Source organism: Cyprinodon tularosa, unplaced genomic scaffold, assembly GCF_016077235.1.
Source record: "Cyprinodon tularosa strain WSP-4 unplaced genomic scaffold, ASM1607723v1 ctg199, whole genome shotgun sequence".
Taxonomy (NCBI): Eukaryota; Metazoa; Chordata; class Actinopteri; order Cyprinodontiformes; family Cyprinodontidae; genus Cyprinodon; species Cyprinodon tularosa.
This window is the reverse complement of record NW_024038729.1, coordinates 3,227,962-3,241,162: the sequence shown is the minus strand read 5'-3', so window position 1 is coordinate 3,241,162 and position 13,201 is coordinate 3,227,962. Positions and strand designations below refer to the sequence as shown.

Genomic DNA, 13,201 nt, shown 5'->3' with positions numbered 1-13,201 from the left:
TAATATTTCAGCGGTAGGATGCTTCCCTTAAGCTTGTTTTGGTGCTTGACATCCGATGCATAAATCGATTGTGCAAATATAACAAAACTGATATGGAAAAAATAAAGCAACCTCGGTTTAAGGCAGCATTTAAACTGTATCTTATTTGTACTTTCATAGTTTGGCCACTTGATGGCGCTGTAAAGCTGCTGTGCTCTGCAGATGGATCCAGCTATATGTTCATATCTACAAACTTGGCTGTTTGTTGCATCTTGTAAATGACTCCCTTATCAGTTTAAATAAATTAACGCTTCCTAAACTTAAGAGGGGTTGGATGGGTGGGCTGTAAAACTTCCAAGGAGGAACTTCCTTTTGAACCTTTCAAAATAAAGTAGACTGTGTTCTCATTAGGACTAGAGGAAGCAGGTTTTAAAAATGACAGTTGGTTCAGCAGAGGCCTGCATGGTGAGATTTTAAAGGGCCCCTGTATTTCAATGGAAATGATGATCTCCAGCTGCTGTATTCTGCATAAATCAAGTCTGTCAGTAGATTTCCATGTTTTTAATGATGTGATAGCCTCCCTAAGCCTTAAACCAAGAATGAAAGAAAAGGTCCAACAAGCTTTATTTGAATGCATTAGTTTTTATGTTTTTTAGTTTAGTTTTTTTGCTTTGCATTACAGTGATTTTTTTCTTTTCTTTTTTAACAAATCAACAACATTGTAACAATATAGTTTTACATCAATTCCGGTCCTTTTTGAATGAATGGCGATTACAGGCTTTTTTTTTTTTTTTTTTTTTTTTAGGAAGAAAGGAATTCAAATTATGTTTATAAAGAGGCCTAACCTTAAAAAAAAGATTGTCTGTGTAATAATTAATCCAGTTTAATATGCATGAAATAAACCTATTTTTCTGCCCTTGATTTAACTGTCAGAAAATACAAAATCATGCTGCATAAAAATACTATATAACAATAGTCCAATACTGATAATAGATAACACAGTTTTTATTTATAAGAAAATAGTGTATTTTAAGCGTCTGAGCAGACCTTTATTTTGAAGGGTCATGCCCCCCCCTCCCCTCGGTGCTGGACGGGACAGAGTCTCTCCGTGGATGCGTCGCGGTGGTCACGCAGGACAGTGAAGCGCTGACAGCCGGCAGGCTGCTTACGAGGAAGAGTGTCTGCAGCAGTGAGCCCAAAACTGGATTACCAGTAATCCTGGATTACCAGTAATCCTGGATTACCAACACACCGAGGTGAGCCTCCGGATCACTATTACACCTGGATGCTGCGGCTCTTTTCATGTCTTTATTTTATTTTATTTATTTGTTCCCGTTTTCTATTTTTATTCTATTCTAAAATTCACCTTAATCTCTAATCGCTCCATTTAAAGTGTGTTTCAGTGTTTTGTTCATTTAATTTGCGGACTTTAAGAGAGCAGTGCGACTGTTAGTTAATCGATGAGGATTGAGGCGCTCTGGCCGCGGGACAGCAGCTGCTGCTGCTGCAGTCTGCACACACACACACACCAATCACACCAATCCACACCGTGGAAATGCGACCCACTCTGCCGCACTCTGGTTCTAAATGACTAACCTTGGAGGTGAAGTCAATTTCAGTCTATTAGAGTTTAAAAGTATTGATTATCCTTTGCTATAAGGGTGTAATCATCCAGCAATGTGGCTAAGGTTGTCATTGAGTCCCAGAGGGGACCTCATGCATGCATATAGTCAGAGATGGCAAAAGTACTCACTTTCCGTACTTGAGTAAAAGTACAGATACTTGTGTTAAAAATACTCTGGTAAAAGTGGAAGTACTGATTAAACTTCTTTACTCAAGTAAAAGTAACAAAGTACAGGCTTGTAAATTTACTTAAAGTATAAAAGTAAAAGTAGAAACCACTTTTTTCATGCTGTTGCCTACATTTTAAATGGATGTCTGCCAATAGGACTAGATCTCCGTTGTGTTCATTTTCAATCATCTCGTCGTCCATACTACTATGCTAACGCCACCGCCACCAAGCTGCAATGATTTGCCGCCAATGAATACCGCCGAATCTGTCGATTCATCTTGTAGTGGTGCGTCAAATGCAACGTAGATTCCCATCCAATTAGACTGAATTTGGTATTTGTGAGAAAACGGCTCACCAGCTCCCGTCTCACGTCAGAGGAGGAGTAAGCAGATGACTTGCAAAAAGGTGGTAAGAACCAGCGGACAACAAAATTCCAGTTCAAAAGCGTGTAGCGGTTTATTTACTGGTGCAACGGTGAAGACAAAAAAAAAAACAAAACAAACAAAATACTTTCAAATAAAGAAAACAAAACCGGCGATTGCAGGCAATACAAAACACTGACAGCCTCACAGCAAGCTGACTTTATATATAGTCTCTCTAAGCAGACCTTCAAGAGCAGTTTCTCCAACCAGTCTCTCCAAGCAGACCCCTAAGCCATTGGGAGTGTGCCCCTTAAATAGACCCACCAATAATCAGCCAATTGGGACAGCCCAACTAAACAGGAAGGGAAATCCCCTATAAAGCACAGTTAACATTGTAGAAAAAATGGAAAATGATATATGTTCATAACTACTCGCCACACTCCTCTATCATATGGAATAATAGATTTATTCTACATCGCAATAAGTCATTATTCTACAAAGATTGGATGGAGAAGAATATTTGGTCTATTATACACTTAATGGACACTAATGGTTACATATTAAATTACGAACAATTCTGTACAAAATATCAGTTCCTTCCTCCAAAAGATGAATTTACAAGATTACTTAACGCCTTGCCAGAACAATTTATTAATCAGATTCAAAATATAATAATATATCATCCAATTACCCCCAAACTACCCGATTTATCTATTAATGGAATATCAATCACTGATCAAAAATTCAATAACCACACAATTAGAAACTATCTAAATGAAACTTTGTTCCCTGGGAAAATAAATAAAAATAACATTCTTTGCAAATTTGAACAAAAATCAATTGAAATACCAAGAACTTTTTTTTTAAACTTCCTATACAACCAAAAGCTAAAGAAACTGCCATCTACCCATCAAAAGAACTACTAAGAATCCGTTTTAATATTGATGACAATAAATGCTCATTCTGTGAAAGTGATGTAGAAACTATAGACCATGTCTTCTATGAATGCAGTCAGACTAAAACATTTTGGAATTGTTTAGAAAGATGGATCAAATCAAAAATTGCACTCCCTAATTCTATTTCTAGAGATATGGTAGTTTTTGGAATACTATTGAAAGACAAAACAATAGAACTCTGTTGTAACCTAATTTTTTGTTTAGCAAAATTCTTTATTCATAAACAGAGAGTCTTGAGATCCTCCCCTATCTTTAGTATTTTTTTATCTGAATTTAATTTATATTTGACATCTCTTGAATGTATCGAATCTTACAAATACCTGACTGAAATACTAATGAAAACTGCCCACTGATGTACATTAATCCTAACATATGAATCCCCTTGTCTTTATGTTATTTTATTGTATTATTAGCATTACTCACGCATTTTTTATTTTCCTCATCAAAGTTACTTTGTATTTTTTAAACTTCCTATACAACCAAAAGCTAAAGAAACTGCCATCTACCCATCAAAAGAACTACTAAGAATCCGTTTTAATATCGATGACAATAAATGCTCATTCTGTGAAAGTGATGTAGAAACTATAGACCATGTCTTCTATGAATGCAGTCAGACTAAAACATTTTGGAATTGTTTAGAAAGATGGATCAAATCAAAAATTGCACTCCCTAATTCTATTTCTAGAGATATGGTAGTTTTTGGAATACTATTGAAAGACAAAACAATAGAACTCTGTTGTAACCTAATTTTTTGTTTAGCAAAATTCTTTATTCATAAACAGAGAGTCTTGAGATCCTCCCCTATCTTTAGTATTTTTTTATCTGAATTTAATTTATATTTGACATCTCTTGAATGTATCGAATCTTACAAATACCTGACTGAAATACTAATGAAAACTGCCCACTGATGTACATTAATCCTAACATATGAATCCCCTTGTCTTTATGTTATTTTATTGTATTATTAGCATTACTCACGCATTTTTTATTTTCCTCATCAAAGTTACTTTGTATTTTCATTCTGAAATCTGCCTCTACTATGCCTTCTATAGAATTAGAATTCTAATGTTCTTATTGCCTAACTTGTTTCTACCCACCTTGTTTAAATAAAGTTCATCAAAAAAAAAAAAACATTGTAGAAAAATAAATACAGACAATAGCATCATTCATACAAAAACATACATATTAATGAAATAATTTAACCATGCTAACATTACCATTTCACCTACTTATTACCATGCAAACAATTATTACATTCATTGAAATCCCACTTAACACCCCTGCCCCCTAATAGTCTTTTTCAATGCCCTGGGACAATGGATAAGAGACTGGCTCCGATGCGGTACGTGTTTCCACACGGACCAGTATGCTGACGGACTAAGGGAAGAGAATGTGTAATTTGACTGGGAAGTTTTATTACCGACTACGGAATGTATATTAAAGCTGTCGCAGTGGGTACCTTCAGAGTTTGCTACGCTGGTGAGTAAGTAAAGTGTTGAATGAAAGGTGACGTTGTAATTTCGGAACTAGTGTAAATTACCTGGTGAATTGTTTGGAACTGCCGCCGCCATGATAGCCGGTTTGTGGTGCATGCTGGGAAATGTAGTGAAGGATGTGACGCTGTGCGTGATAGACAGCGGCTACACTTTGGGAACAGAGGGGGAAAACGGCTCCGTTTTCACAGTGACGTGAAAAATAATAACGGTAACTCCATTGAAATGATTCAAAACTAAAGTAACGAGCCAATTTTTTAAAATGTAAGGAGTAGAAAGTACAGATATTTGTGTAAAAATGTAAGGAGTAGAAGTAAAAAGTCGCCATAAAAATAAGTAGTAAAGTAAAGTAAAAATATCAGAAAAATCTACTTGAGTACAGTAACGAAGTATTTATACCGTATTTTCACGACTATAAGGCGCACCTAAACGTCTTTTTTTTTCCTCAAAATGTGGGGTGCGCCCTATGGTGCGGTGCGCCCTATCTGCGGACGTTGTTGAGACCACCATGAGTATGTGAGAACCTTAAAGGGGGAAGTGTGGGCGTGGCTTGTGTATAAAAGAACAGGTATGTGCTGTATGCAGAACATTGTTGTCTTAACAACCCTGGAAATGGCAAAGAGACACGCCTATGAAGCCCAGTTTAAACTGAAGGCTATCAGCTACGCAGAGGAACATGGAAATCGAGCAGCTGCGAGAGAATTCAATATAAATGAATCGATGGTTCGCAAGTGGAGGAAGCTGGAAAACGAACTCCGACTGGTTAAGAAGACGCAGCTGAGTTTCCGCGGACATAAGGCGAGGTGGCCCGAGTTGGAGGAAAGACTGGAGCGGTGGATCGTGGAGCAAAGAACGAGTGGGGCCAGCGTTTCAACGGTCACTGTTCGACTAAAAGCAGTAAAGCTGGCGGAAGAAATGAAAATTGAAAATTTTCAAGGAGGTCCATCGTGGTGCTTCCGTTTTATGAAACGGTGCAATTTTTCCATCCGGACCAGGACTACAGTTGCTCAGCGACGTCCGGCGGATTATGATGAAAAGCTGGCGAGCTTCCACTCCTTCTGCAGCAAACACATCGCTGACAGAGTCATCCAGCCAAGCCACATCACCAACATGGACGAGGTGCCGCTCACTTTCGACATCCCGGTGAATCACACGGTGGAGAAGAAGGGGACCAGCACTGTAGCGATACACACAACGGGGTATGAAAAGGCGTCGTTTACTGTTGTGCTTGGCTGCCACGCAAATGGACAGAAACTGCCGCCTATGGTGATTTTTAAAAGAAAGACTTTGCCTAAAGAGACTTTTCCAGCTGGAGTCGTTATTAAGGCGAATGAAAAAGGCTGGATGGACGAGGGGATGATGAAAGCTTGGCTGAGGGAGGTGTATGTAAGGAGACCAGGTGGTTTTTTCCACGCATCTCCATCTCTGTTAATTTGTGATTCCATGCGTGCCCATCTCACAGCCGATGTGAAAAAAAAGGTCAAAGAAATGAACGCTGTGCTTGCTGTTATTCCGGGAGGTCTGACAAAGGAGCTTCAACCGCTCGACATCGGTGTGAACCGCCCGTTCAAAGTAAGGCTGCGAGCGGCGTGGGAGCGATGGATGACAGACGGAGAGCACAGTTTCACTAAAAGTGGAAGGCAGCGGCGGGCAAGTTACGCCACCGTTTGCGGATGGATTGTAGATGCTTGGACTAACGTTTCTGCTGGGACTGTTGTTCGAGCTTTTGCAAAAGCCGGCATCATTTCCAAGGAGCCGCCCGGCACGGAAAGTGACTCTGACAGCGAAGAAGAAGGGGAAACTGGCATGTCGGATTTAGCGCAGCTGTTTAATTCCGAAACAGAGGATGAGGACTTTGATGGGTTTGATTAATACTCTGTAATAAATACTTGAATAAAACACAATCATACTCAGTTTTGCTCCAGCTCTATTTTTCTACCTAAAAAACTTAATTCAACAGCCGCCTCTGGGCCGCAGCGCATCCTGGCTCACCTCAGCAGGTGTTTTTTCATCTAAATAATCTAAATCTTTTTAAGTGAGAAAGTCCACCTGAAAATTTAATCATTGCAGTCAGTTCATCCAGATTATTATCCTGCCTATGTTTTAAGTTAATTTATGCGTCAATAAACGAAGAAGAAGGGGAAACTGGCATGTCGGATTTAGCGCAGCTGTTTAATTCAGAAACAGAGGATGAGGACTTTGAGGGGTTTGATTAATACTCTGTAATAAATACATGAATAAAGCACAATCATACTCAGTTTTGCTCCCGCTCTATTTTTCTACCTGAAAACTTAATTCAACAGCCGCCTCTGGGCCGCGGCGCATCGGGCTCACCTCAGCAGGTGTTTTTTCATATAAATAATTTTAATCTTTTTAAGTGAGAAAGTCCACCTGAAAATTTAATCATTGCAGTCAGTTCATCCAGATTATTATCCTGCCTATTTTTTAAGTTAATTTATGCGTCAATAAACTGTATCAGAGGAGTAATCACAGCCCTGTGTCATCAGCGATGTGTCTCTCACGGCAGGTTCCCAGGTTTTAATAATACTTTGTAATAAATACACCTTGCAGCTTTATTTGCTGTGATCAGTGGGAATAAAGTAGTTTTAATATGTTTTTAAGTGAGAAAATCCACCTGAGAGGACATGTACCTGTATATAAAAAACGCGCCCTATAGTCCGGTGCGCCTTATGTGTGTGTTAAATACAGAAATGGGACACATAACTGAGAGTGCGCCTTTTAGTCCGGTGCGCCTTATGGTCGTGAAAATACGGTACTTCGTTACTTCCCATCTCTGCATATAGTATGTTGTTGGGACAACATGAGTCCTGATGGGATGTATGCTATGCGGCATGGATGTTTGGAGCAGCTTGAAGAACACTGGCTGGGATGTGATATTGTGATGGTTTACTTGATCATAATAGAATGATGATGGATCTGTATTCAGGAACATTCTGTAAATCTATCTATGCTTTGTGCTTTTGGTCCATCTAACTGTCATTTTATGTACCGAATCAGTACAGGTGGTCTGATAACTGATCTGATTTATAGAAGGTGGATTCTCTCTTCACATCCCATGATGTTCATCTGTGTTGAAATGCTGTTGGCAGCAGTGACCTTTGGAAAACTGAAAACTCGGGGTCATATTCAAGAAAGCAGGAGATGATTGAAACTTCCTGGACATGTCCATCAGAAGTTTGTAGGTAGTAAGAGAGAATTTAAATTCGTAGGGAAGTCATATTTAAATTTTAAATCATTCTGGCTTAAACATGTAGATTAATGTAGTCTTTATCAGACCATATTGTTCCAAAAGTTAGAATATTTCTTTTTTTTTTAAACCCTGTCTTAAAATCTGCGGGGCATTTTTGGTATTTTATGCAGGCGAGTTAGTTATACGTCAACATGAACACCTAAATTCGGCCAATCATATATCAATGGTCATCTGTCAATCAAATTTTTTCGGTCATAGCATCTTGATTCATATGTTACAGCTAATATACGCAACGGTTCAAATCAGGCATAGTAGAGCTAACAGAACTGGTAGAGTTCCGAGGCAAGGGCTCAAACATGCACGGCTGGAAGCCTTCTACACCAAACCAAACTTCTGCCGCCCTGGCGTCCTCTTCCACAACATCTTCGTCCCCGCTTTCCTCCTCTAAATAAAAAATGGCTGACGGAGGAGACTCATCCACGACCTCCGACACTAAACTCTCCTCCTCTTGCATGTTTCCTCTGTCCATAGCGTTCCTTGACAGAGTCGTTTCTAAGTCACCAATTTAGTGCTACTTGGTCCCAATGGAATTTCCCATTGGGAACCTGCTAGCACTAAGTTGCTAACTGCTTAGCAAGATGCTTCCAAGACACCGCCCACAATCAAACTTGCTTGTGAACCTCCCGCCACAACAATCCCGCCCCCTTGATAATCGACCAATCACAATTACTTTATTCACTCGTGTAAAGTTGGGCACCACTCGGGAGAATTCGGAACTACCGTTGGCATAGCCGCTTCCCTATGACTTTAAAGGTACAGTGGAGGATATTCTTTTTCCAGGTGGATCATCAAAATAAGTGGTCCTCCTAATTGTCAATCATTCTGGTGATATTTTGCTCGTCCCCATTTTCTCTTACAGGTGGTGAGTCTGACATAGTGGAAAATTGCAAATCTTCTTTTGGAAAGTAAGCTTGCATGACCGATGCAAACAGCAAATTGTAGACAGAGCGTGCACAAGGAGAAATGGGTCCATGCATGCTCTTGCACACATTTAATAGGTGATCCTTCTCAGGAAGGGGTACAAAGTTGTGCATGTGCATTTTTTTTAAGTGGAGAGGGCAGGTTTACAAAAATTCACAAAAATCCTCCACTATACCTTTAAGGAGACAGTGGGGTTTAACCCATTTTTAAATGCTACTAAGGAGCCAGAAAGCCTGGATTGATCAGTGCTTTCATGTTCACACCCAGAGGTGGGCATTAACTAGAAAATTGAATTAACTTCTTTACTTTTTATCTTTACTCAATAAATGATGGACAAACTTCAAACTGAAATAATGTTGACAGAGTTTATGTTGAATTCATGTTTCTACTAAAGCTTTAATGTTTTGATTTTACCCTCTATCTGCATATTCTGCTGTTGGATTTGGAGGTCAAGTTTATGTACAGTAAACAGTAGATACGTATTGCCAGTGGAGGTGCAGTAATTTACTGTGTACTCACAGAATTCCCAGAGTATTTATTGGTTTTTGTGTTAAGAAGAAATGTGTTTCCAACCGACGGAAAAGCATGAGGGATTTGGTTCCATTTGACTTGATGGTTGACTCCTCCTAGTGGTCAGGTGCACTTCTGGTTTGCAGATTGGATTTGCAGCTCTTTTGTTTTTAGAATTTGACATATTCTGTTTTCTTTTTGTTTGCAATATTTTCTCCTTTCAGCGTTTTTTCTGTAGAATTGTTTTTTTTGTCTTTAAATTGCAGTTTTGCGCCTTTCCTGATGGCCTTCAGCTTATCCCGGTTGTAGTAGTTATGTGAGCCATTCTGTCTTATCATGGTATCTGCCCATTATCCTCTGACCTCTGACATCAGCAAGGTATTTTAATCAGTTACTTGTGTCTGAACATTTGTTTCCCTTTTCTGATCTGAGAAATGATTGTGTATTACAGTCCCAGTAATTTTACATAAAACTTTAGTTTTGCGTTCCTTTCTGTGCCCACGTGTCACATTTGGTCTCCATTGTCATTATATTTGGCCTGTAAGACAAAACAAAATGTCTTTAAAGGTACAGTGGAGGATCTTCTTTTTCCAGGTGGATCATCCCAATAAATGGTCCCCCTTATTGTGGAAAAATTGCAAATCTTCTTTTGAAAAGTAAGCTTGTGTGAGCGAAGCAAACAGAAACTTTTAAACAGAGCGTGCACGAGGAGAAATGTGCTTGTGCGCGGTCTCGCATTTCCTCTTGGTTTAATATGCATTCCCTCTTGATAGCGGGGACAGGGATGTGCAGGTGCATTTTATTTAAGTGGAGAGTGCGTATCTTTTAAAAAGTTCGTGAAAATCCTTCTCTATACCTTTAAAGGGATTGATAGAATGATTCTATAGGGTATTTGGTCCTTAAGGTCTCTGAATAGGGTGTGTAACATTTGTTGGGCTGAAAATGGCATATTTGCTGTTCTATGAGCCCTAATGCAAGCCTGGTTAAAAGCCCTAGAATGAAACAATAGGTTTTCTTCCTTTTATGGTATGCTGATGGATATTTAGATGAGCTGTGCACTGATTGGTTGGTTTACAACGAGCAAAGCTGCTGAGAAAAGATGCATCATAGCAACAAGCACTCACTCACAGAAACATGAAATTGATGATAAGGTAGGGTGACCAGACGTCCTTCTTTTCCCCGGACATGTCCTACGTTTCATACCTAAAAAATGTCCGGGGGGAATTTCAAATTCGTCCGGTATTTTAGTCGACTAAAGTGCACCGGCTGAGGACGGGCGGCTCATGGCTCTCTGCTGAGGTCCGGTCCAGTCAGCAGCCCAGCAGTCGACACTTCACACTTAATTTTTGCCTCATTTTATAGATTTTCTGAAAGTATCCCAGGAGACTCTAACTCTGTAAAATGGAAAGATCTTGCAGCTTTGTTGAAGCAAACTGTCACACAGTGTCCAGCAATAGGCGAGGGTGGGATAACATTACTTTATTTGATATTAGGATGACCCTTAGAGTAGGGAACGGTTTGATAGAAAGTTGTGGTAGATAGAAACTATAACCTGTTAAACCTTTGGCGTAATTTGCTAAAACTCCAGCCATATCAGAACATCTTGCAGTTGTGAAAATGTTGGTTACTACTAGGGCTGCAACAACAAATCGATAAAATCGATAAAAATCGACTTTTAAATGCGCTGGCAACGAATTTCATCATCGATTAGTTGTGTCGCGCAATTAATGCGTCATCCGCCGCCGCCGTCATCACATCCACTTGACTGAAACGGGGGAAGAAAAAAAAATACGGCAGAGCGAGTCAGCGTCGCATGTGCAGTGTTGCCAACTCAGCGACTTTTCAGACCCCTCCAGCGACTATTTTTCAAAAAAGCGACTAGCGACAAATCTGCCGACTTTTTACGGTGTCACTGGCGGCTTTTGGAGACTCTTACGCGAAAGCATGTATCGTTCCTACTCTGCCGTGGGGCGCCTCCCCCATCCCAACCCCGTTCTACCGCAGGAGTCCCTCTCAGCGCTGCAGTCAGAGCCGCAGGATGTTTACCCTCAGCGTCCAGACTGCAAATGAAGCGCGCATACACCGGGATTGACGGCGCAAATTGATCAATTAAAATAGCCTGCGCTTTGTAAAGCGAAATAAGTCAAACATGCAACTTTTGTCAAAACAAATTAACATGGCACGGAACCACCATGTTTGTTTGGTTTTAAAGTGGAGAAACGTTACGTTAGTTTCTCAGGTAGCTCATCTGATGCTTTCCTTACTGTGTTAGTAGGTTACAGACAGTGATAAGGTTGGCTACTTATTTTACTTTTAATTTCATTTGAATTAGCTTAAGCAGTGTTTATATTTACTTTATAAATAAATTAACTTGCAAATTATGAAGGCAAGTCTTTTAAAGTTTAAATCTTCTGGCAAAAATAAAGTAAAGAAGATCCTGCAATTTATAGAAGTAAAGCAGAATAAAATCCAGCAAGATCAGTAATATGTCAATTAATTATATTTGCCACATTCCCATGTAAATATCTGTCTTTGGAGGATGTGTTTTTTAGCACCCCTAGTTCTCTCATTTTTTTTCCAAATACAATTTATATTTTGAATCACAGGGCTATTTTTATCTCTATGGTTCAGTATTTTCTCAAGTAGCAACTTTAACTGCTATACTTTCCTGTCTTAAAAGGCAGAACTCTTCTAGTCTAAAAAAACCTCATTTGTTTAAATGGGGGGGCCTATTGTTTGAACCCCTTAGGGGCTTTTAAGAAGGAAAATGTATTTTTATGCGCTTTATGAAACAAAGTAGCCTATATTTTGTGGATGTACAGCTACATTTCTCATAAGTTTGCGTAGTTTTAACGCAAACATTTATTTTTCATATTGCACCAGTACAGTTAATGAACCTGTACTTGTGTGCTTGTTTGTTCTGTCTAAAATGTTTATTTTGGAATAAAGAGGTTAATATAAAAAATATTTTTTGTCCGATTCATCGATTAATCGAATAAATAATCTGCCGATTCATCGATTTTTAAAATAATCGTTAGTTGCAGCCCTAGTTACTACTGATATCAGTTGCAATATATGCATATTTTCCCTCTTTTCTGTCTTTCTAATCTGTTTTTCTCTCTGTGACCTTTAGCGTATTGATCAATGTCATTTGTAAGCGACTCAGTCTAGCTAACTCAATATTATATTAGCATTTTAAACACACTTTGAATAAATTAGCCAGCTAGTACCGCTCCAAACAGTCCATTCCGACATGAATATTAGACACTTTAATATTGCATTGCTGATATTTAGGCAATATTTTTTGCAGCCTTGCTTGCTGCTGGTGACCAGCCTTGTGCTGCCATTGAACAGTTGTAATCGCTTTACCCCTCTCTGCTTCTGTTGACACAAGGACATGAATGTTTAACTACACTCTGCGGTCTGACAAACAGGTCTGCTTCACTCTGAACATCATGTGACAAGAACAACTGCTGCACCACCCCAGTGTAAGACAATTAAAACCCTCCATTACAGTACTTTACCATCTATTTATAGCTTCATACACTAATATTTGCTTAAATGCCATTTAAAAAGTTGCTCAATAGCCACCAACTGTGTGGATATTTGACATCTCAGGGGAAATGGTACGGTAGAGGTAAAGCAAACTTTTTTAACCCTGGCTTGCGATTAAAGTCAACAAATCATCAAAGGGAGTCAGGTAACAGAAGGGAGATCAACTGATACAGTTTTTTTAAGGCTGATGCCGAAACTGGTCAGTTATTTTGACATCTAATCTATCCCTGATATGTGCTCCTGAAGTTTTTAGGTCAATTCTTAGATCTAATATTCTTTCTTCATTCACATGATAAAGATTAGGGCTGCAACTAACGATTAATGTGCTCATTGAAAAATCTGTGTATTACTTTATTCACGGG

At 39.1% G+C, this 13,201-nt stretch overlaps 1 protein-coding gene across 1 annotated transcript in view; it reads left to right on the top strand.

Annotated features, from left to right (window-relative positions):
* The first annotated feature begins 1,080 nt into the window (after positions 1-1,080).
* Positions 1,081-13,201, top strand: part of LOC119782870 (sorbin and SH3 domain-containing protein 1) — a 102,460-nt gene continuing 90,339 nt past the window's right edge. Inside the window, exon 1 of the mRNA XM_038284054.1 lies at positions 1,081-1,235. The gene's annotated coding sequence lies outside the window, so the exon portion shown is untranslated. The remainder of the gene's footprint in view (positions 1,236-13,201) is intronic.